The following is a 24,141-nucleotide window of genomic DNA, read 5'->3' on the forward strand; positions in this document are numbered from 1 at the left end:
GGCCGATTTCGACCATTTTTATTTTTTGTATTTTTTATTTGACTAAAACTTTGTGGGGGCCTTCCCTATGACCAAATAAGCTATTTTGTGTCATTGGTTCACCCATACAAGTCTCCATACAATTTTGGCTGCTGTCCATACAAAAATGGTATGTAAATATTCAAACAACTGTAACTTTTGAGTGAATTGACCAATTTGGTGTCTTCGGCAAAGTTGTAGGTATTGTTGAGGACTTTTGAGAGAAAAAAAGGTACACGGAAAAAAAATTTGCAGATTTTTTAATCAACTTTTTTTTTCACTAAAACTCAATTTCCCAAAATACGTATTTTTTTGATTTTCGAGATTTTTTGATATGTTTTAGGGGACAAAAATCCGCAACTTTTGAGCCATAGAGAAACATGGTAAAAAAATCTGCCGCTGAGTTTTGATTTTTTGGAAAAATAGTGATTTTTGGAAAAAATCGAATTTTCATGCAAATACGAATTTGAAGTTATTTTGTAATGCAAAATTGAATTTGCAATCGAAAACTACTTCACAGATTTTTTTAATAAAGGGCTCCGTTTTCAAGATATAGCCACCGAAAATTTGATTTTGGCGAAATATTTACAGTTTTTCGATTTTTTAAAATAGTGACCATGAGTGACCATTTCTAAAAATATTTTATTTGAATAGTTCAGAAAATTTTCTATAAAATTGTCTAAGAAACATTGAAGATTGGACCTCGGGTTGCTGAGATAGAGCCGCTTTAAGAAAAAGAAACATGAAAATTGAAGTTTTCTAAATCTCACCAAAACAACCCACCATTTTCTAATGACGATATCTCAGCAACTAATGGTCCGATTTTCATTGTTAATACATGAAACATTTGTGAAATTTTCCGATCTTTTTGAAAAAAATATTTTAATTTTTTTTAAATCAATACTAACATTTTAAAAGAGCCAAACATTGAATATTACGCCCATTGACATTGATCAGAAAATTCACTCAAAAGTTACATTTTTGTATGGACAGCAGCCAAAATTGTATGAAGACTTATATGGGTGAACCAATGATGCAAAATAGCATATTTGGTCATAGGGAAGGCCCCCACAAAGTTTGAGCCAAATCAAAAAATACAAATAAAATCCATTTCCGGTTTTGGTAGAGAATTGCTCAACTGCTAAATTTTAATAAAAACACTAATTTCTTATGCTTGATTTTAACAAAATATCACAGACGTGTTCTAAGTTTTTGCGTGTTGCCAAATTTGGGGGTTTTGTGGATTTTTAATTTCATATTTCTCAAAAAATTACAAATACAGTTTGGCATAATTATATAGCTTTGAAACCAAATAGTATTTTTTTTAGGATTCATTTTTTTACTAAGTAAAGATCAATACGGATTTTGCCAAGAACTGAGATCAAGAAAAATCACTTTACGAGCAAAAAAAAAAAATTAGGTACGAGCTTGGGTACGCCGTGAGATTTGAACCAGCGATCTCTGGATTGACAATCGAGTGCATGGTCCAATTAATCCTGACATTTGCAATTCTGTCGAATTTCCTTCAGCTCCCTTCGACCACACCATCTTTAGCCTGCCTGCTCCTGGAGGAAACGGAAGGGGGGTCGTCTGGCACCACATCGGAGAGCGGATACGTTGTTGGTTCTCTCTTTCTCTCTTGTCTACTATCACTCCTCGGCGGGTGGCGCTTTTATCGCACCAATGTCACACACACTCTCGGCTCGGCCGCACATCTTCGTGAACCGTTGCCATTTATCTCGGGCAGTTTAGGTTGAATCTCTCGGTCGTCCGGTTCTCGGTCCGTGTCTCGTGTCCCGACCGAACCGTGGGGAGCAACATTACAAAACGGGATTGCCCTTGTGCAAGATGACACATTGCTGGTTGCGCCTGGTGACAGCAAGTGGATGCTGTGCGGATCTTCGTCGAATCTGAGGAAAAGCCAAACATTTACTACCGTTTTTTTTTGTTGAGAGGAAGGCAAGAATGATTTACGAGCGGGCAAGGTGACTAGAACGACAAAATAAGAAGGCCCCGAAGAAGAGTTAGTGGTCGATTTGCGAAAAGAAAATCTCCGTGCGAGAAGGCGCTACCGTGGAAAGTGGAGTTGACTTTGAAGCTAAAGGGTAAAGGAGGGAGAGAAAAGGTGGGAGAGCTGGGAGTAATGTTTACTTTTCCGATAGGACGAAAATAGGTGCAGAGAGAATGGGGAGGGCGAGTGAAGTGTGACGGACTTCGACGTGAAGTTGATTCATTGAGTGTTGGTGGCCCGAGGGAACACCTAATCGGAACAGGCCGCGTATACAGGCCAGATGGTTATTCTGCGTGAGTGTTGATTGACGGAAAAGAGTGCGCGTAAAGTAAGCATAAACAAATTAGCAGCTGTGAAGAGGAGCGGTGGAGTTTTTTAGCGGTAAATTGGGTCCTAAAATGAAGCTTAGATTGCTGATATTATTGTTTACAGCGATAAAGCTTATTTTTCTGAGTACAATGACCCTTTGTACGACCACAAAGAGTTTAAAATGGATTTTTAAATCAATTTTGAAAAATTAACCTCGCGGTCCTTCTTGACAGAAAAGCTCCTACTTGACAGCTCGTTCCAAGGGGACCATAGTTGATCCATCGAAAAAATGTTGTCTTGTCAATAAAAAAAATTGCATTAAAATGAAAAAAAAGTGATCAGAAATGGTTTTTAATCGTGTTTTTTACCGTTGTACATAACAATTTACATAGGGCTTTAGTACCCAATTTAGAGCGTTTTTATTTTTTGTTGATAAGGGTGATGAATTGTGAATTTCATGATTTGAGTTTCAAGGTTTGTCGTGAATGATCCCTTTTAAACATACGAGTTTCATCAAAATTGTCTGCTTAAAATTCCAATCTTTGCCAAATTGAGCATCGTTTACCCTAAATGTGTGCGTTTTATGGTTGAGTGAAACAAGCGTGAGAAATGCTAAAAATGTCTCGAGGGAAATTTAAATCAACCTGGCACTAATTAATGAGCTTTTAAAAGTGTTGTATAAAAATATGTTTGTTATTACCAAATACTTATGCTACTTGTATTATTTAGACGAAAATTGATGAGTAGTGCTAAGGGAAAGTTGATTCGACTGTGATCAAAGAACCAAGAAACCAATTTCACAAACGTTTTATAAACATTGAAAATCGCACCAAAAGTTGCCAATATGTTTGTCAGTAGAAAAATTAACACTTTAAAGAAAACTATTTTTGCAACTTAGAGTCCTAGCTCCTAGTTTCAAAGTCATAAAAGAAAAAATATTTTTTTTTGCAAAATTATTTTTCCATTTTTTTTTTTTCTGTTTGAGTATTAAGACACGGAATCCTGATTACGAGGACTATTGTATCGTGTTACCCATTTTTACTGTTATTAAGCATTTCCAGATCTATAACACAGTTCCTATTGAGAGGAAAAGTGCTGTTCCATCCAGATGCTGTAAACTCCATTCCTTGTGCCTTGTGCGCTATGTATCGCTAGAACCGCGGTGACAATTTTTTCGTGTCATTTTTCAAGCTCTTCCCAGCAGCTATTATTTGCCGCGCGGGGTCTTGTAAAGACAATTGTCTTTTTGCGGTGCTACTCTTGCGGTGTTCCCTTTGCTCTGATCTGCGACTGGACTGCAGTGCAATACCGATCGGCTGGGCATTATTTACATGCGAAGACACGAGGAAAGTATTTTGGGAAGAGGCGCAAAGGAATATCCCAAGATCGATCACATGCTAGAAGAGCACGTGAAGCAACCGTTTTATACTCATACGGTTGCTGCTACCTCTGAACTTAAACCTAAGGCTGCCACCCTGAGAAGAACCCATGACTTTCCGCTTATGAGGCGAAACCCGTAACCATTCGGCCACAGGAGGTTGGCTATTATTTTTTTCCATTACATGGACACAATTTTTGCAATTCAATTAGGCTGGTACAAATTTTATTTAAAGTTTTTGTCTCCCCCCCCCTTTCAAAGTTGGCCCGAAAAATCAGGGGGCAAAAAAAAATTTTTTTTATTTCAAATTTTCCATGGAAATTTGAGTGGAATCAGCTGAAAACAATTTAAAATACATTCTCCTGCGTTTATAATCATTTTCAGCATTTTTGGGTTAATTTTTTAAAACCTTTTTAATTTTTGAAATTTTTTTGATGTTTATTATCGCAAAATCGCAGTTTTTTCGCTAAAATTTTTGTTTTTGTCAAATCTTACATTTTTTGAAAACAAATGTCTGCAAAACAACTGAACTGGTGTAAAATGCATTTTAGAACACTTTTCCAATGCAAATTATTTGCCTTGTTATTTCAATAATTATATTTTTTTTTATTATTTAGGGCATTTAATATTGTTTGCAGTTGATTAAACTTCTGTTTCCATTGAAATTTTAAATGTTTAGCTTTATATTTTTTTCATTTCAACTTTATGTGTCAATATCACTCAAACGCTCGGGTAGTTATTTGACCCTATTTTTTTTTCTTAAAAATTTCATAACTTTTGGTAGAATTGACCAATTTGGATGCTTCTGGTTGCAAATGATCCAGATTTGTCTATATTTTTAACTGTCAGATGGGGGACAAATATGGTCCACTTTTACCGGAGATATTCCGGATTCCGTTGGGGTACCTCGGCCCTGCTATATGGGACTTTGGTCAATATAACAAAATCTATTTCACAGAACAATGCCGGAAATGATGCAAAACTTCAAGACATTATTCTAATACATCATCCTGCAAAAATAATTGACATGGTTAAGTCATACGGGGCACCGGAGCCGGTTCCAGTTGGGCACCAATCAACATCAGCTCAGTGAACCGTTTCCGGTTGGAACCTGTTCCGGTGGCCAAAGGTCTTGACCATGTCAATTATTTTTGCAGGATGATGTATTAGAATGATATCTTAAAGTTTTGCATCATTTCCGGCATTGTTCTGTGAAATAGATTTTGTTATATTGACCAAAGTCCCATATAGCAGGGCCGAGGTACCCCAACGGAATCCGGAATATCTCCGGTAAAAGTGGACCATATCTGGATCATTTGCAACCGGAAGCATCCAAATTGGTCAATTCTACCAAAAGTTATGAAATTTTTAAGAAAAAAATAGGGGTCAAATAACTACCCGAGCGTTTGAGTGATATTAATCTTAATCAAATTCGCTCAAACAAATTTAAAAGCAATTTAATGGTGGTGGAAATAATTTGATAAAAAGATAGTATTTCTCAACAAAAATATCTCTTCCATTTCTTTGCAAATTGATTTTAAATTCAATAAATTTAAAATCTTCTGGGAACTCCCGGGGAATTTGTTGGAAAATTCCCGTTTTCCGGGATTTTTGTAACCCCGGGAAATTGGAAGTTCTAATCCGAAGTCTTCGCCAAATTTAATCTATTTTTCAGCTTGAGTTTTCGATAAAAAAGATGTTTGACGATTATCTGCTTTTGTACCATTACCTTGATCTAAATGGCAAATCGTAAAATAACGAAGTTTTCTTACACAAAACTATTAACTATTTTTTGTGTGTTTGTCAAGAATTCTGGAGAGTTTATTTAAATTGATATTCAAGTGATTAAATTTCGCATTACACTTCCTTTTCTATAAGAAACATAAGAATATATTTATTTCAAACTCCACACTTCACAAATAAACGCGTGGCGCTAATAACTCAAAAATACTCTTAACGAGTCTCGCGCGTAGACTGATTGCCATTAATTGAGTTCCAATCATTCACGCACTCATACAAGCACCGAACTATCACTTTATCGTCGTACGAATATTGGTCCATGAATTGCGAACGCAATAGAGAGCGTGTAGAAAAATGTCAACAAAACTCACACCACCATGCGTCTCCTTCACTTTCCACTGGGGAGCGCGATTTTGCACGTGTACTTGCACCAGAGACAAGAAAATTTACAAGACATTTTTTTTCGATGGTTTAAATCTTACAACTTGATTTAAATTGGTCGTCGTGCTCTTGATAGGCTGATAAATAAAGCATTTTATTTTATTTTTTTTGTTAAATGATCTTACACAATAATTTGACGAATTAATTCTCACTTGTACGTTTATTGTCTGTGTTCATAACTCCAAAAGTTAATACCATTGATTGCCGAGCGAGGGTGTTCCAATTAGTGAAGAGCCAAGAACTATGCCTGAGGGTGGTGCAAAGGTTTTTTTTGCTAAGAATAAGGCCAGTTAAAAACTTTAGTAAATGATTTCACTGAGCTACGAAAATTGACAAAAATGACTGCGCAGGCTCAGCTCGAAATTTAGGGTCCCCAGAAACATGTGCACTTTGAATTTTTGAGAAATATGTAGATAGAGCTGATTGGTTTTTCTCAAAGTTTGTATGGAGAATTAGGGCGGTTCGTCACACTTGCATACAATCCAGAAATTGCATGCAATATGTACAAGGAGCGAACCACACTAATCCTCCATTGAAATCTTGTTAGTTGGTGTTTTCACATCGCTGTGTTCTTAAGAAACTGCTTGCATGTATTTCCAGTCGACTCCACCGTCTTCACCAGAGCTGTAAATTAGTATGTGGCGCGCATTATTCCATCACTTTTAATCAATTCGCGCGCGTACTTTTCGGGCCGTTCGGGCTGCGGGGACGGCCGGCACGCGACAAGATGACACACGAGCCGTCGTCGTCGGTCCGGCCTAGGTGTCACCGGTCGCCACTGGTCAGTCTTCGTTGGTGTCCCGTCCGGTCTGGTTCTGGAAGAAGCCGCCTCTTCCTGGGGGGAAAACTGTGGACAGTGTTTGTGGTATTTAAGGGTTGGAACAAATTTGAAGCTTTGGTGGATGTTTTTTTTTTTGGGTGGACGGTTAATTGATGATTAGCGCACTTGAAGTGATCGATTGCGGACTTTGTGTCTTGGAAAGAAACATCGCAAGTGGATATTGTGTTGTTGAATGTTTCAAAGTGAGTTGATTTTATTTGTATTTTAACAGGAAGATCAACATTAGTGAATTTGCTGGAGACTTATTCAAAGTAGAATTAAGAATTATTGAGTGACAACTTATTGAAAGAACGGTGTTTAAACAACTGACATTGTTGGTCGTCGATATCAGGTATGTAATCATTATAAAAATTATAAAAAAATGTGTTACAATCGAAAGAAGTCAACAAAAAAAATTGTTCATATATAAAGCGTATCAATATACTAAAAACTTTTCATTAAAATCGATTGCATTCTTTCATTTATTCAACTTAAATATTAAATTAAGTTTTTGTGTGTTTCTTATCTGCAATTTAAAATATGCAACTTTAAATATGAAATTCTGATTTTTTCAAATGCATGGCTTAAACTGACTTAAAAAAAATAATTATTTTAACATAAATACATTTTAGGAAAACTTAAAACAAGTTCTTAAAAAAGTGTTCTTAGGCCATTGCTAATTTTATTTTTCCTCTCAAAATTTACCTGAATAAAATTTACCCTCTACAACCCAACCCAACCCCGCTTTTAGACGGCCTTCGATTAAAAAAACGCCAAAAATCAATTTTCAACCAATTTTCGATCTTTAAAAAGCTTTGGAAAGAAGAACTCTTAAAATTTTAGAAAATTTATGGGTTAGAAGTTTTACTTGTTTTATGTGACTTTGCCAATGTTTAAAAAAATGTCCTTTTTGAAGGGGTCAACTTTGGCTGTGTTTTTATAGCAGCATTTTATAGCATAAAATGTGAAAAAACAAGCAAAAAATTGAAAAAGTTACTGTAAAAACATGAAAAAAAATAGATAGGCAAAATGTAACGATAGGAGGTGGTAGAATAGGCCAAAAACTACCAAAAACAAACATAAACTAAACAAGATAAATGCAAATTATAATACTAAAAATGAAACAAGAAAAACATAAAACAAGAGAAGTGAAGTTTTTCGTAGAACAAAAGTTGCTCAAAATGACCTCCTGAACACGGAAAAATAAAAAAAAAAATCCGAAAAAATTGGGCAGTAGGTGGTTAACTAAAAATAATTGACATTGAAAAAACTTGTCAAATCGATTGTTAACTATTCAAAATACATTGCATTATGCTAGTGTATCTGGTTTTAATCAAATAAAGGATTTTTTAATCTTTTCACAAATGTTGAATTTTAGGAATATTGGGAGTTATTTGAAAGAAAAGTTACAAAGTAAAACATGTATTACATGTTTATGAATTTAATGAGGTACATTTAGTCAAAGTCGATGAAAAATTAGAGCAGGTAACCTTATCGTTACGTTGGGCTATTCTATTTACTTATTGTAAAAGTTTTCAAAATCTGCATTGACAAGATCATTTCTAGAGCTTTTTGGGACTCAGAAATGATAGACATAACCTTGTTAAAAGATGCTTGTCCTAACGTTAACAAAAAAAAAAGATTATTAATAATAAATATAAGCAAAATTTGCTAATTTTGCTCTAAGTCGACTGTACATTTTCAGTGCATTTAAATTTACAGAAGCTACGAAAAAAAACATTCGCAACTGGCAAACCATCATTTTACAAAGAATGCAATGCAAGACTTTTGTTCAAAAATAATAATTAAATTTTGGTTTCAATGCAAAACATATCGAAGTTCATTTTCAAATAAAACTGTAGAATTGATTTATTGCCTTCAAAAGAGGAAATTTACTTGAAGTAGAGGAGATAATTTAACTTTAACTATTTCAGTTTTGCAAATTACTTTTAATCCTCTACAACCTAACCCCGCCTTTAGACGGGCTCCGATCTAAAAAATCGCCAAAAATCCAATTCAACCAATTTTTGATCTGTAAAAAGCATTGGAAAGAAGAACTCTTGAATTTTTTGAAATTTTATGGGTTGAAAGTTTAACTTGTTTTATGTGACTTTGACAATGTTTTAAAAAATGTAATTTTTTCAAGGGTCAACTTTGGCTGTGTTTTTTACTAACATTTCCTATATTTTCAGCAAAAAGAAGTATGCAATAATTTTTGAAGTACCCCAGACTATGTCTCTACGCATTTTTTTTACAATTTAAATGATAATGGTGCCGTTCTATAGTAGAAAATGTGAAAAACAAGCAAAAAATTGAAAAAGTTACTGTAAAAACGTGAAAAAATTAGATAGGCAGAATGTAATTATATTAGGTGGTAGAATAGGCCAAATACTACCAAAAACAAACATAGACTAAACAAGATAAATGCAAATCAAAATACTAAAAATAAAACAAGAAAAATATGAAACAAGAGAAGTAAAGTTTTTTGTACAACAAAAGTTGCTTAAAATGACCTCCTGAACACTGGAAAAATAAAAAATTTCGAAAAAAAATTTTGGGCAGTAGAGGGTTAAAGGAAAACTCTGGGCTCCCCAACTTAGAGGTTACAGTTTTTGACATTATTGCAAGTTTAATTTTACTCTTTCTGAATTAGAAAATTACAGAAGCATTAATACAGTCGAACTTTAATATGGAAGACAACCTATGGACAAACCTTAACATTTAAACTTCAAAATCAAAAAATCTCATAGAAGTGGGGTTTTTTTCAGAAAGCCCGTCCAATTTTCTATAACTTTGTGTTTGAACACTTTTTGCTAAGATGCAACGGATTCGAGATACAGTAATTTACGAAATACAAAAAGATTTAAATAACTTCCACTCTTTTCAAATGTCATCTTCGAGTGCAACTGGCTCCATGTACACAAATTAGAAAGATTCATTGAAATCGGAGAGGGTCGGGTACAAAAGCACCAGGATTTTTTTTGGATGGAATTGCTCAATCGGTATTAAGTTATTCCCGATATCATTAAAACTATTGAGCTGATTTTCATTGCAGCAAAATCAAACTTATGTAAAATAATATATGTATGTAATATGTAATAAAAATTAAACAATTTCAGAATGCTAAAAACATGAGAAGAAATAATCCAAAAGAGTTGAAATCTTTTAATTTGTTCTGATTAGCTTACGATAGGGTTAGCAAATTGGAGTACATTGCATAATTGAATTATAAGTGAAACTTCAACAAGTGGTACTAAAATAATTTCTCAGTAAAGTTAGTATTGATGATAAATGACAATAAAATTTGAATAAAATAGATTTATTTGAATCCCTTTTTTCATCCACCCTTTTTCAATCCACCATAAATTGGCAAATTAACGTGGGTTCCGTCGTTGTGACGTGTATCGATGAAAGTGAGATGAAAAGAGATGTGGCGGCGACGGCGACGGCTTGTGTTTTGATTGCCCAGATCTTGCCACCCACGTACACGGCGGAAAAGCACACAAATCCGTCATCGCGCCGGCTCGTCATTCCGGTTGCGTGGAGTGGAACTTTTCCACCCTGCGAATTTCCGCCGGCGAGGTGTAGATGTCGCGTTTTTTTTCGGGCCCTTCTCCGGAATTCCTTCGTTATTTTTAGGCTACACGTGGTTGGCCCACTTTTATGCAAACAAATGTCGGTGAGACGTGAGATATTCATAACGTCGCGTGTAAGGTTAAGGGATCAGAAAAAGGGATAACGTGTCAAATTTGAACGATTTTGCACCACGCGTCCTCACACGTGGCGGAGGTCGGAGGACAGAGGCAGCGAGTCCTTAGCAGCCCTAAGCAGCGAGCATAAAAGGGAATAAACTTAATAATATTCACATCATGTTAGCGATTTTGGTTGAGAGATTTTCCCCCACACCAAGGCAGTGCTTTTTTCTTCGTCTATTTTACTCCATCGCCCAACTCCCTTTGAGGTGGTTCCTTTCAGCTTACTTTGCAGAAGAAGCTTTCAGAGCATCATAATAAAGTGTATGAGTGTGCTTAAGGTGAACAACATTCGTCAGTCATTCATGAAGAATGAAAGATGGTTGAGTGTATCAGAGTACATGTTGCGTGAACGTGTGTCTCTCCCTTTGTGTGTGTGTGCTGTTTGTATGACTGGCTGAAAATAACAAGCAAATCGGTTTTCAGATTGTTTGAGTTAGAGTAGACGCTGTTACAAGAAGGGGATTTTGACGGAAGGAAGCTGTGGTTGGATGTTTGAAACAAAGCAAAGAAAGATGTTTTATATACTTTACTTAAATTTTCGTTTTAACATAAAGGAAGCCTAATATTTTGAATTGCTTTGGAAATTAATGTAGCCATATGTGTGAGACAAATTTGCCTTGCGTTTTTCTCAGTCTGCTTATTTTGCATATTTGCAAAAATGGGACATTTTTGCGAACATGGGCAGTGAGCAGAAAATATGGAGGGTTGTTTGGGTGAGACTTAGAAAACTTCAATTTTCCTGTTTCTTTTTCTTTGAGCCGCTGTATCTCAGCAACCAGAGGTCCAATCTTCAATGTCTCTTAGACAATTTTATAGCCAACTTTCATAAAAAAAAAAATCAGAAATGGTCACTCATGGTCATTATTTTTAAAAATCAATAAACTGCAAATATTTCGCTCAAATCCAACTTTCGGTGGCTTTATTTTGAAAACAGGGCCCTTTTAAGTTATTTTCGATTGCAAATTCAACTTCGAATAAAAAAATATAATAAAAAAAATATAATCCATAGGACTCTTAAAAAAAATATTATCGAGCCCATAAGAAAATTACAGGGCATCTGACATTTCAATCGATTCAATACCAACCAACCTCGGAAGGAACATTGTAGAATATGGAATTCCATTGCATAAAAGTTACAATAATTGAAATTAATTAATTTATAGTATATAATTAAGATTATTTTTTAATTTAAATTAATAGAATCGTTTTTGCAAATCGACTTTTCCTTGTATTTTTTTAATTGGATGAAACTTTGTCCTTGTATTCCCTATATTAAAGAAGTCATTTCGTAGCATTTTTTCCGAACAAGTCTCTGTGCAATTTTGAGAGCTGATAATACAAAAAGAGTATGTGAATTCTAGAATTTCTGTATCTTGAGAAGAAATTTTCTGATTGATTTGGTGCCTTGGGCAAAGTTGTAGGTTTTTTTTTCAAGTTGGAAACAAGGACAAAATTTAATAAAATCACTCTTCAAATCTGAATTGAATTTGCAATCTACTTTTTGATTGAAAATTCAACTTTCAATATTTATTCACCACCATTTCCGCCGGCATCTTGGTTTGGGAAATTTTTCTAATGACTTTAGCGTAGACAAGAAAAAAAATGATTCGATTTTCCGATGATTTAATTATTCAAAGTGAAATTTTTCTAACACTTTCGTATAAACGAGTTTTTTTTTGATAAAAAAGCTTGTACTCAGGCTATAGTTTATTGTAAGAATATATTTTCGATTTTTGTTTTTTTTGGCATTTTTAATATAGTTCTTGAAAGAAAAGCACTTCCTATTATTTTTGAAAGGTAGAGAAATTTTCTTACGAATTGAAGACTTTCAAAATACAAATTTGTCTGAGATACAGCCCCATAAAGAATTTTAATCGATGAGAATGAGCATTCCTTTTTTTTACCTAATTAACCTGTCATTTTCAACTGACGATATCGTGGAAAATAGTGATACGATTTTCGATGTTCAAAAATACAACTTATATAATCGTTTCAGGTTTTCTATTTTTTTATTATACCACTAGTAAATACATTTTTTTGGCAATTTACCATGCTCCAGTAGGGTGTAATATGGTTGCATGGAAAAAAAAATTGTCCAAATCTAATGGGCACAGCTACTTTATAGTTCCTTTTGGGGTCCTAAACAACTCCCCAAAGTTTGGGAACGATTGGTTTAGTCCTCACTTTGCGCAAAGCGATTTAATTTTCTATGGGAATTTGTATGGGGAAAACATTTTTTTTGGATTGACTCTAGGTTTGTAATATCGAGAAATTTAGTGCAAAAGACGTCTAGGGGAACAGCATCTAACTCCATCGTGCCTCTAATGTTGCCATTTTAGCACTTTGACGTTCAATTACAGCTAAAAAAGCGTTTTCAACTGCAATCGTGTGATAAATAGCTCAATTAGAACAGTTTTTCAAAAAAAAGTTGTTTAAATAGTGAAAATCAGTGAATTGGATGGAGTCAGGAGAAAGTGCTTAACCTGATTCGAAAAAGAATCAAAAATGTTACAAAAATAAAATCGGTTGTTTTTTTTAAAGAGCTTTTGATTAGACAAAAAAAGTAAATTGTCTTGACTTTAAAAAAGCTTGAAACAAAAGCGAATAGCAAAATAAAATAAAAAAGTTGGGATTACTTTATGTTTTTTTTCCATTATTTATAGAAATCTCTACTTTTTAATATTTTGCTTTTGTTTCAAGCTTTTAAAGTCAAGACAATTTTCCCTTTCATGTCCTGTGAAAAGTGTCAGACAAAAAGTTAAATTCCAGAGCGTTACGATAAAGGGAAACCCAACTAATTTGTATTCCTTAAGCATCACCATGCTGGAGGTGCCGAATGTGCCGATTTCGTTTTAAGTGTGGGATTGGTTCGAGAGTCTTGGTTTACAAAAACACCATTTGATACAATTTGGTTGTGCTGAGCTTGGGAAAACCAAATGCGGTGCCCAATTTAATTGGAGAGCAAATTTGTCAGCCGGAAATCGCTGATCTTGGCTTTCCTTGGGCAAACACGGAAATCGGGTCAAGTGGAATGTCTTCCGGGAAGGGGAATTTGTTAAGGCTTGAGGAATCTATTGCTTATGATGGAAAATATAACAATCAAGGGAATTGGACATTAAACCTAAACAAACGATTTGGAGCGCTTAGATTTGATTGATATTTGCATGTGGATAGAATGTTGAAAATTTTAATAAATAAATATCTTCTTTTTATCTACCACATACCGATAAAATCTTATATCCTCATCAAAACTCTAATGTTAAACTCGCAATAAATCAAAAGAAATCCCACGCTAGATCACTCTGTAATTAATGTTACGTGACGGTCAATGCCAGCAAACGATAGTGATGATTGCAAATAATTTCTCATCAATTTAGATTGAATGATGAATCCCTACAATAAATCCCAACCCAACCAGAATGATCCCGATCCGAGAGTACCATTCCACCCACCCACACACACAGCTCAATTTTCCACTCCCACTATCTCATCTCTTGATTCTTACATTTTGGCGGGGTAACTTTCACCCCAACGTACCATCCAGATGATTAATTTCAATTTACTCACCTCCACGATGACCTCCGACGGCGGGGAAGGTTGTTCCCTTCTTTCTTTATACGCACACACACACACACACGCACACTTTCACACATTGACGAGCAAAGTTCAAATCAGTTTGGGTTCGGGATGTTTTCTTCTTCTTTGTTCGGGATACGCCGGATCTTCTTTGTAATCTCTTTGTGTGTACAGCCAGAGTCTATTGACCCTATTAGTTTGGCCATCTCTTTGATGGCGTCCGGAGTGATTTATATTGTTATCACTCACGTTCCAGATTGCTTGGAAAATCCATCAAAGTCCTGATTAACACACGTTTTTTGTAACATTTGGAAAATTTTGGCAAATTTTGAGAGAGTAAACAAAGATAAGGTCCTTTTCAGCGAATCTTCATCAAAAGAGTTTCATTAAACACTCACTAAGTGGATGTTCGAAAGAAAAACGGTTCGAAAGTAAACCGGAAAAATACCATTTTCATGATTTTAATGAGGAATTTTGATTTTATAAGTCAATTTTCGGGCACTTTTCGTGGAAGAAAAATAATAGTAAATAAAGCAAAACAATTATAAAAGCTCAGTCTCAGTCGGTGACACAAAGTTGGTTTGGATCACAAACAATCGGTTTCTTGATTGATATTCTTGTGGTAGTTTGGTGTAGATTTTATTTACTGTGTTTTACCTTGTACAACATTTGTTTTGCTTAAGCTTGTTTTGTTTTCATAAGGTAGTAGGGAGTGTGTAGTAATTTCTTATAATAAATTATATTTTTTATCAAAAAAATATATGTTTTTCTTTCAAATTAAGGTAGAATTGCTTAGCCATGTAATTTAATTATTCGTATATATTCTTCAAAGTTGGTCCGAAATGTCAGGGGGCAAAACATATTTTTTCAAAAAACTTCATCATTTTAATGGAAATAGAAGTCTAATCAACTCAAAACAATCTGAAATGCATTTTTCTGCAATGATAATCATTTTTGAAATGTTTGGGGCTCGTTTGAAAATATTTTGAACTTTTATGAAATTCCAATGTACCGTAATTTTTTTTGCGTAAAAAAACAAGTTGCTCAATACTTAGATATATTGGAAATTAATGATTGCATTTTTTTAACTTTTTTTTGACATGTTTCAACACTACGGATCAATTCCCTGCCAGAATGTAAACCTTCTGATGGCTGACTGCTTAGCGTCCCAGACCACCATTCCAAAGGTGTGAGTTCGAATCTCACCTGATTTATTTTCATTTTTTTTTCATATTCAAAGTTCAAATTCCTGAACCCAAATGTCAAAGGATCCGACTGGGATTTGATCCCTGAACCTTCTGCTTGCACAGAAAAAAAATCATGGTAATATTACATCTGGGACTACATCTTTTATGTCAGCAAAAAAGGTGTTACCTCTGAAAATGTGTCATTTTACCCTCTATTCTGGTGTAATGTCACTTTTTTCAGTCTTAATTGAGGTAAAATTACATCATAAAAACGGTAATATTCAATCTTCTATAATTACACCTCCCAAAATTACACTATTTGTTGCTGTGTGTGAGACAGAAGCCATAACCACTAAGCTACGGAGCCGGTTATATTTTATTTTTATAATTGTTACATTCATAATATGTTTTGCATGCAGATTCGCAGTCAATAGAACTTTTCGGTTTATTTTCAAGTGTTGTTAAAGTATTGTTCTGATTTTCAATGCCAAACATATTTTTTTTTTCAGGTTCAGGCCAAACATTAGAAATGTATTTATTTTGATTAACACAGCAAAAAATGTGTAAAAATAGAAGGTTGAATATTACCTCTTTTATGATGTAATTTGACCTCAATTTAGACTGAAAAACCGGCATTACACCAGAATAGTGTTAAAATTACACATTTTCAGAGGTAAAATTACACATTTTTTCTGACATAAAAGATGTACCCCTCCCCAGATGTAATATTACCATGATTTTTTTTTCTGTGTAGTTGTCCAAGTTATCTTATTAAATTTTAAAATAACTGTCTTTTTTTGCAATTTTGTTAATTGTCAATTAATGCTTAGAATTGTTTTATCTCATTTAAATTGTTATCGTCTACTTTATTTAATTTATAATACTTTAGATACTTTATTTTATTTATAAAGATTCAGGAAAGGATTCAGGCAAATCAAAAATAAAAAATATTTTCATTGAAAGAAATCTCGCAGTATTACGATGCCTCTGTGCTCTCTTGTTCTAAGCTTGCTTGGATTCCTATCTAGTTCGTACAACAGAGCACAGAGGCATTGATTAGCTAACAAATCTTCTTCTTTTTTATGGAATCAATCATTTTTAAAAATCTGTTTTGGTTTCTCATTGATTTGTAAATCTTGGGGGTTACCTACATAGTTCTTATCTTCTTAATATATGTAGAAATTCACAAAATTTAATGTCATAGAAAATTTGTTGTATCCACTCAAAAAATGATTTCCAATCACTCCTATCCTCCTTTCCTTGACAATTTAGCAGATTTGCATGTTTGTAGCCCCTTAAGATATATTTAATAATTTCCAAGCCTTGTATAAATTATAACTAAAGATTTTGTCCCTCAGCTCAGCCAATGTCGAGGGAGAGGCAAAACAAAATCTTAATTTGAAATTTCAAGCCATATTTTTAAAACAAATCAAGAAAAAATATCACAAAATGGTTTATTTATTACGGTTACAGTTATACAACTATTACAAATTTGCAAAATACATACACGCAAAAAATATTTTGTACGATCAGCCTGTACGAGGTTTGATTCAACAAAATTTTTGTTGAATATAATCAACGCGGATTTTGCGTTGAAACAAACCTTGATTTTCTCAATTCCACAAAAATATTTTGTTGTTTTGAAAAAGTTGCTTTGACGTTTAGCGTTGATTCAACAAAAATCTTGATTTTCAAATCAACAAAATGTTTTGTTGATTCAAATGTGCCTTATTTTTCTGCGTGTATGAGTTTATGTGAAATTTTTTGATCTAATGTTTTACGCTCCTTGCTCCTCTCGGGGAGATTTTTAGGAGAAGGGTGTTAAAAAATTAGAAAAAATTGCATTGGAATTATATACTTTGAAAATATCATTTTATTCTCGGAAGGCCCACCATTAACCCTTAAATAGCCACCATTTTAGCGCCTATTACCATCCAAGTAAATCAACTTTCATACCCTCCTCCCCCCAGTATACTGATACGATTCGCCATCATTTTCCACCCGGCTGCATCCAATCGATTAAGGAGCACTATTAAATCTTCCACAAGCGATCAGTTAATTGGGGATCTCCTCTTACTGTCCTTCGCCGGTTTGGGGATGGCGATGACGCGGAATCTCGAATGAGAAATAAAAAAGCTCAAATTGATTTGCGCCTTCTTCCGGAAATTCGATAAGGAGGCTGAAAATCTAGATTTTTGGTGAGGCGATTTTCCAGCAAAGGAATCCGGTTCGGAAGACATAATTTTCCGTTTTCTTTTCGTAGAATGGTCGTCTACCTGGATTTTACGATTCAGCCAAGTATTGAACCATTTAAAATCCATTCGCAAAGTAGAATGAGGGAGATTTATGTACACCGTTTCGCTAGAGGAAACCGATTTTAATTGTTTCGAAGGAACCTTAAGATTCGTTATCCCTTCTCAAAAGTGTCGATTTAAAAGAAGACTATTGAGACGTCCGATGAAGATTCTTTGCTGGAAGTTCTTTCCGGGTTTTCACCGGATAAACCTCAACCACGTAACCGAAGCGCGTGGGAAATATGTGTGTGGAAAATCTCGAAAAGGTTATAATTTTCCTGCTGAAAAAGTGGGTGCTCCGGTGGTGGTGAAACTTTGATTGCAAACCTCATGGGAATGCCAAACCAAACCGGCGATAGGATCCCCGTGCGGTTCGTGCAATGTTTGTGCGATGTGTTTCCCACAAGTGCCGTCATAATTCAATTTTTCCACTCCAACCATAATTCAATTCAAGTTAATATTTGAAATGGGTTTTCCCCCTCGGGGGTCACACCACGCACGTGCGCCGGATTCCGACGAGTTTATCGAATGTCCGTAAATTGCAGACCAGTTTCCGGGGCTTGTAACTTGCGTGAAGCTGAAATTTTGCAACAAATTTTGATTTTTACAGTTCATTTAAAAGTCAAATCCTAACTATTGTTTTAAAATTTCCCAACAAGGTCATGCCATTATTTTACCAAAGTTTCCCCTTGCAGTTTGCGTCCGGCGAAGCGGGTAATCTGCTTTCAGTTTGATGATGAAAATTCTATAATTTCCATGCCCCGCTCCGGATGCAGCTTGCACCACCCAAAAAGTGCTGCCCTGTGGCGTTCGGAACAGAGCAACTTTTTGACAGTGACCGAAAAGTTTTGCTACTTCATTAAAACAGTTTGCTACGTCCTTATTGGCATTGCTTTTAGGCAGCTTTCCCGAAAAAAAAAAAAACAAAATATTGCGCCTTGCAGCAATTTCTAGAGTTTTGTGTCAATCGTGCTAGGCCTAGATTTTTTCATCACACTGCTTTGCAGGACTGAGAACTGTCAACTTTGCGCACTTTGCACCTCAGTAGAGTGCTGCGGGAAAATTTTCATCACAGTTGGCAAACTGATTTTCCATCACACCATCAAAACAAAACAAGTGTAATGCATCGACTTCTGACCACAATTTAGTCACCAAGCTGTGGTGGCCGAGACAGTTAAGTCATGGAGATGGTCTGTTAAAGGTTCCTGGCTCGATTCTCGTAGTCGGAACTTTAGAGTTTTTTTTACGGGTTATTTTTTAATGAGCTAGATGGCATAATTCTCTCCGCCATCTCGGCCATTATTCTAACGATTCGAAGCCATGATTTTATCGGACGATTGCTGGTCAATTTTGGGTGAAGGTCAATTAAAATTTTGGGGAGTTGGCTGTAAATTCAATAATATTCTGAATAAAAAACAATACATTGTGGAAGAAAGAAATCGGTATATTTTCGTTATAATCAGTCTTACTCTAAGCATCTCATTTTAATCATGTTGGTACTAAAACCAAGGAAGAATTTACTAGTCAACAGTAATATCCAAAAATGACATTGGTAGATCGGGCGAGTTCCAGGGTAGAGGGTATTCAACAGTTACCGAACGCCCTCTCCAACGGTGGAACTCAGAAATGCTCAGAATATCCGTCCATCTTGCGTTGATCTTCATGTGTTGCTGGCTACTGGTTCAGGCTACTGGCCTTCATCGTCATGGAGGGACCCCTCTCGGCAGCACCAGATCAGTAGATGTTGGGAAAGACGATTCAACAAGAAGTGAAGACGTCTGGCCCCAATGCAGACAGCAAAGCCCTCTGATTGTCCATGATCCATCCGGCAAGAAGACCAAGTACCGCCATATCGGCACCGAAGACCATATTTTTCTAGTCGGGACAAGCCGTGGTAACGGTCTCCCTTGGATCGGTTCTGGAACTACCCGATCGAAGTCACTTTCTCTGCACTGGACACTTCATTGGTTTCTAAACTTTGGAAAAATAAATAAACATTAACAGCCTGCCTTGGCAACGGGTATTTTCGTCATCACTGTGATGAAACAGCACTGTGATGAAAAAATACTGTGATGAAAATAATTGCGCAAGACTCTAGTAAAGTGCAAAATGCGCAATACTTTGCTAATTCATTTTCGCTTCAAATTTTGATTCTTGCTATTTTTCTCCCAAGTGGAAATTCCATTCTTTTTTTGTTGGGATGGGAGGTGCCGACCCCGCTAAAATGGATGGAGGAAGGAAAGTGGTAACATGATTTTTTATTACCAAAAACAATACCAACATCAAACGTGGAAATTTGATAACAGAGGGAGAAAATAAATTGGCTGTGTTTGCAAACAACATTACTCTCACGGGAAAATTGAGTTGCTTTGAAGAATTTGAACGGTTCGCGTCGCGGTAAACAAGCCGGATTTTCGTTGCCGTTTCCGTCTTTGTTTCCCCCCGATGGTGTGTGTATTTCGACTCGGGTGATTTCGGGATGTATGACAGTTGCTTTGGAGAATTTGAACGGTTCGCGTCGCGGTAAACAAGCCGGATTTTCGTTGCCGTTTCCGTCTTTGTTTCCCCCCCCCGATTGTGTGTGTATTTCGACCCGGGTGATTTCGGGATGTTTGACAGTTGCTTTGAAGAATTTGAACGGTTCGCGTCGCGGTAAACAAGCCGGATTTTCGTTGCCGTTTCCGTCTTTGTTTCCCCCCCGATTGTGTGTGTATTTCGACCCGGGTGATTTCGGGATGTTTGACAGTTGCTTTGGAGAATTTGAACGGTTCGCGTCGCGGTCAACAAGCCTGATTTTCGTTGCCGTTTCCGTCTTTGTTTCCCCCCCGATTGTGTGTGTATTTCGACCCGGGTGATTTCGGGATGTTTGACAGTTGCTTTGGAGAATTTGAACGGTTCGCGTCGCGGTAAACAAGCCGGATTTTCGTTGCCGTTTCCGTCTTTGTTTCCCCCCGATTGTGTGTGTATTTCGACCCGGGTGATTTCGGGATGTTTGACAGTTGCTTTGGAGAATTTGAACGGTTCGCGTCGCGGTCAACAAGCCTGATTTTCGTTGCCGTTTCCGTCTTTGTTTCCCCCCCGATTGTGTGTGTATTTCGACCCGGGTGATTTCGGGATGTTTGACAGTTGCTTTGGAGAATTTGAACGGTTCGCGTCGCGGTAAACAAGCCGGATTTTCGTTGCCGTTTCCGTCTTTGTTTCCCCCCGATGGTGTGTGTATTTCGACCCGGGTGATTTCGGGATGTATGACAGTTGCTTTGGAGAATTTGAACGGTTCGCGTCGCGGTCAGCAAGCCGAATTTTTTTCCCCCCGATTGTGTGTGTTTTTCGGTCCGAGCGGTTTCGCGTTTTCGCATTTTATTTGGTTTTATCTTTCCACAGCCGGCTGTTTAAGATTGAATCATTTATGCTAAACTCAACATCAAATAACCGGGAATAATCTCATCCGCATCCTTCGACTGTTTGCCTTGAGAATGCATAATACATCACATCATTAAACAAAATTTATTGATTATTGGGTCGCATCATCATCCTTTATGATGAATCCTGGCCTTTATTCTTTCCCACTAACAAAATCCCAAGTAGAAGTAGTTTTCCGGCACACGTGGGGGTGTGGATATCGTATAGAACCCACCCTTTGTAGCAACCTGTGCTAACTAACATTCCCGTCCCAATCCCCACGAGATCTACAAACTGACATGGCGGGCGCCGTTGGTGCCCAATGACTGTAACCTATTTGCTTCAGATCTAGTTTTAATGATCTTGATGTTTTATCTTTTCAACGCATTCATACATGCTGTTGATAAGGGAAACACCATTAGATCGTTTAAGCGTATGGTCAGTTGTATTGATAGGATATTACGGTCCTGTTCAGCAACGGAGAAGGACAACCATGGGTGGTCTCTCATGCTCATGCTCATGCTCAACATTACTCTCACGGGAAAATTGGAAAAGAAAAATAAGTGGTATTGATTTCGATTTCCACTCAGAGTCGACAATTTTCCACACAAAAGGACTGAATACATATGTCTTTGCATCTGCATTTCTTGAACAAGCAGAAAATTAACTGAGTCGTGTTTCGACATAGATTTCATAACGACTTTGCTGTGCTGTGTACTGGAGAATTTATAATTTATTAATAATAATTTGCTTCATTAACTCTAAATTCATAACAATAAAGCTCATCCAAGGCTTCATCCATTAAGAACGAACAGCAAATATACTTAAACTATACTTTTAACAAGTAAAGACACGCTTGCTACAAACCTACCCCCTCTTTCTGGAACGTGACGTAGTTTATGAATGACGTCTAACTTCTTCCAAAACTTTTTCAAACAAAATTATGAAGATGAAATTTTCTTCAAACTTCGAAACTGATTTTGTCACAAGACTGACATGTAACATGCACGAGCTGAAATCTGACTTTATGGTACTTTCCAGAATCATACAGAAAGGGGAGATTGGGTAACCATTATCTAATTCTTTGGGTAACTCGCAGAACACTCTCAATGAACAAGAAAAATTTGAGCTTTTGACGATAAAGAAAAGATGGAATTTAAATTTTAATGACGATTAAACTATCTCGTGGTTGATGTCTTCCTCATCATTTCACATGGAGCAATTGCAATTGTTTGAAGAGGAACAAATCAAATAAAAATAGCAATGTAGTAGCTTAATCTTAAGGTGGTAGATGGTGTCATTCCCTCTTGGAGCAATGACTTCAATGATGAATCTAAATTCAGGGTCAATAAATAGTAAATTGAAACGAAAAAAATAAAAATAATCACGATATGGGTCATTCCACCTGAAGTGTGCAAGAAAAAATGCAAATTTGAAAATTACCATCTCCGATTCTGCTCAAATTTGGCAGAGCTGTTGAGACTATCAAAACATGCAAAAATACCGAATTTCATCCAAATCGGACCACCCCCTCAAATTTTGTACCCTCCCAAAAAAACGACTTTTTGGCGATTTTTGAGCAAAACCCCTATCTTCAAACGACGATAACTCAGGAACTACAAATCTTAGAGGGTCGGACTTAGACTGAATTTTGAAGGAAATTGGACGTAGAATCCATTTCTGTGATCAAAATTTAGATTAAAATATGTTTTCTACCTGTATTGCGCAATTGAAAACTTTAAATGGCCGTATCTCAAAACAGCCCTATTTATTTTTTAAATTTGACCTCACCATCGTATTCCCCGTCCAATTTTACATAAGAATCACTTATCGACAGAAAGGAATATGTTTCGTTCCAGAGATATCGAATTTTAAAGTTTTAAGTATTTGAAATTACCTATAATATCTACACTCGCCGCATCTGCTAGAAGCACTCAGTCGTGCTGATCAATAATAACTTTCTGGTGATTTTTTCTGGTACTTTTGTATCCGACCCACTCCGATTTCAATGAAACTTTGTAGACATGTTATCCTAGGCCTATATAAGCCATTTTTGTATACATGGAGCCAATTGTACTCTAAAATTACGTTTGAGAAGGGCGTAAATTATTTAGATATTTTTGTATTCTGTAATTTAAAAATGACTGTACCTCGAAGCCGTTGCATCGTACCAAAAATTGGTCAAAGACAAACTTGTAGGAAATTGAACGGGCTTTCTTTAAAAAGTACACTGAAAGATAAATACACGCCACTTCTATGGGATTTTTCAATTTTTATGTTTAAAAGTTAAATTTTAAGGTGAAGTCACGATTTTTTTTCGGTCAAAATTTTTGAGGAAATAGCCTAAAATGTAACAAAAAGAAATGCAGGATGGTATGTCTCTCCTAAAAAAATACAAAAATCATTTACTAAAACTGTTTTTTTGAAAAGTGGTCTAAACGTCAAAATTTTCAAAAACCGATAGTGGGAATCGATTCTCCAGACAATTTTACATAAAAGTCTCCATATTGACCATTGTCCTAAGTCCAATCCTTGTGAAGTTACAGCGGTTTTAAAAATAAAAATGTTGAAAAACAGCTTTTTTGGTGGTTTTTGGAATTTTCGCCTTTGACAGCTTTTCAATTGGATGCATGGGCTTACAGATATAAGCTTAATTACATTGCTCATAACTGAAAACAGATTATTTTTTTCAGTGTGGTAGAAATCTGGATAGTAAATCATCTTACGTAAATATTAAAACGAGTCAAATTGAAAAGCTGTCAAAGGCTAACTTATGGGAAATTCTACGAGCTTTCCGGTAAAAATATTTTCGAGACTGAAATATCAAGTCTGTCATATAGAAAATGCCAAAAACCACCAAAAATAATAATATATATCAATATTACGCCCTTTTGAAATGTTTGTCTTGGTTTAAAATATTTTTTTCGAAAAGATCGGAAAATTTCACCAATGTTTCATATTTTAACATTGTAAATCGGACCATTAGTTGCTGAGATATCGACATTAAAAAATGGTTGGTTGTTTGGGTGAGACTTAGAAAACATCAATTTTCCTGTTTTTAAACCTTTGCATGGCAATATCTCAGCAACTAAGGGTCGTATCAAGCAAAATATAGAGAATTTTCTCAGCCTTTCAAAAATATTTTTTTCAAAAGTGGGCAAACATGGGCACTAATTTTAAAAAATGAATAACTGCGACTATTTTGAAAAAAAG

At 35.7% G+C, this 24,141-nt stretch overlaps 1 protein-coding gene across 7 annotated transcripts in view; it reads left to right on the forward strand.

Moving 5' to 3' along the window:
• Positions 1 to 1,743: 1,743 nt before the first annotated feature.
• The window catches only part of LOC120432191 (soluble guanylate cyclase 88E-like), a 103,272-nt gene continuing 80,874 nt past the window's right edge, over positions 1,744 to 24,141 (forward strand). The window contains exons 1-2 of one of the 7 annotated variants that reach the window (XM_052709744.1): positions 1,744 to 2,123; positions 6,950 to 7,069. The gene's annotated coding sequence lies outside the window, so the exon portion shown is untranslated. The other 6 variants (XM_052709745.1, XM_052709747.1, XM_052709748.1 and 3 more) reach the window with 6 other exon arrangements.

This window comes from Culex pipiens, chromosome 3 (genome assembly GCF_016801865.2).
Source record: "Culex pipiens pallens isolate TS chromosome 3, TS_CPP_V2, whole genome shotgun sequence".
Classification (NCBI taxonomy): domain Eukaryota; kingdom Metazoa; phylum Arthropoda; class Insecta; order Diptera; family Culicidae; genus Culex; species Culex pipiens.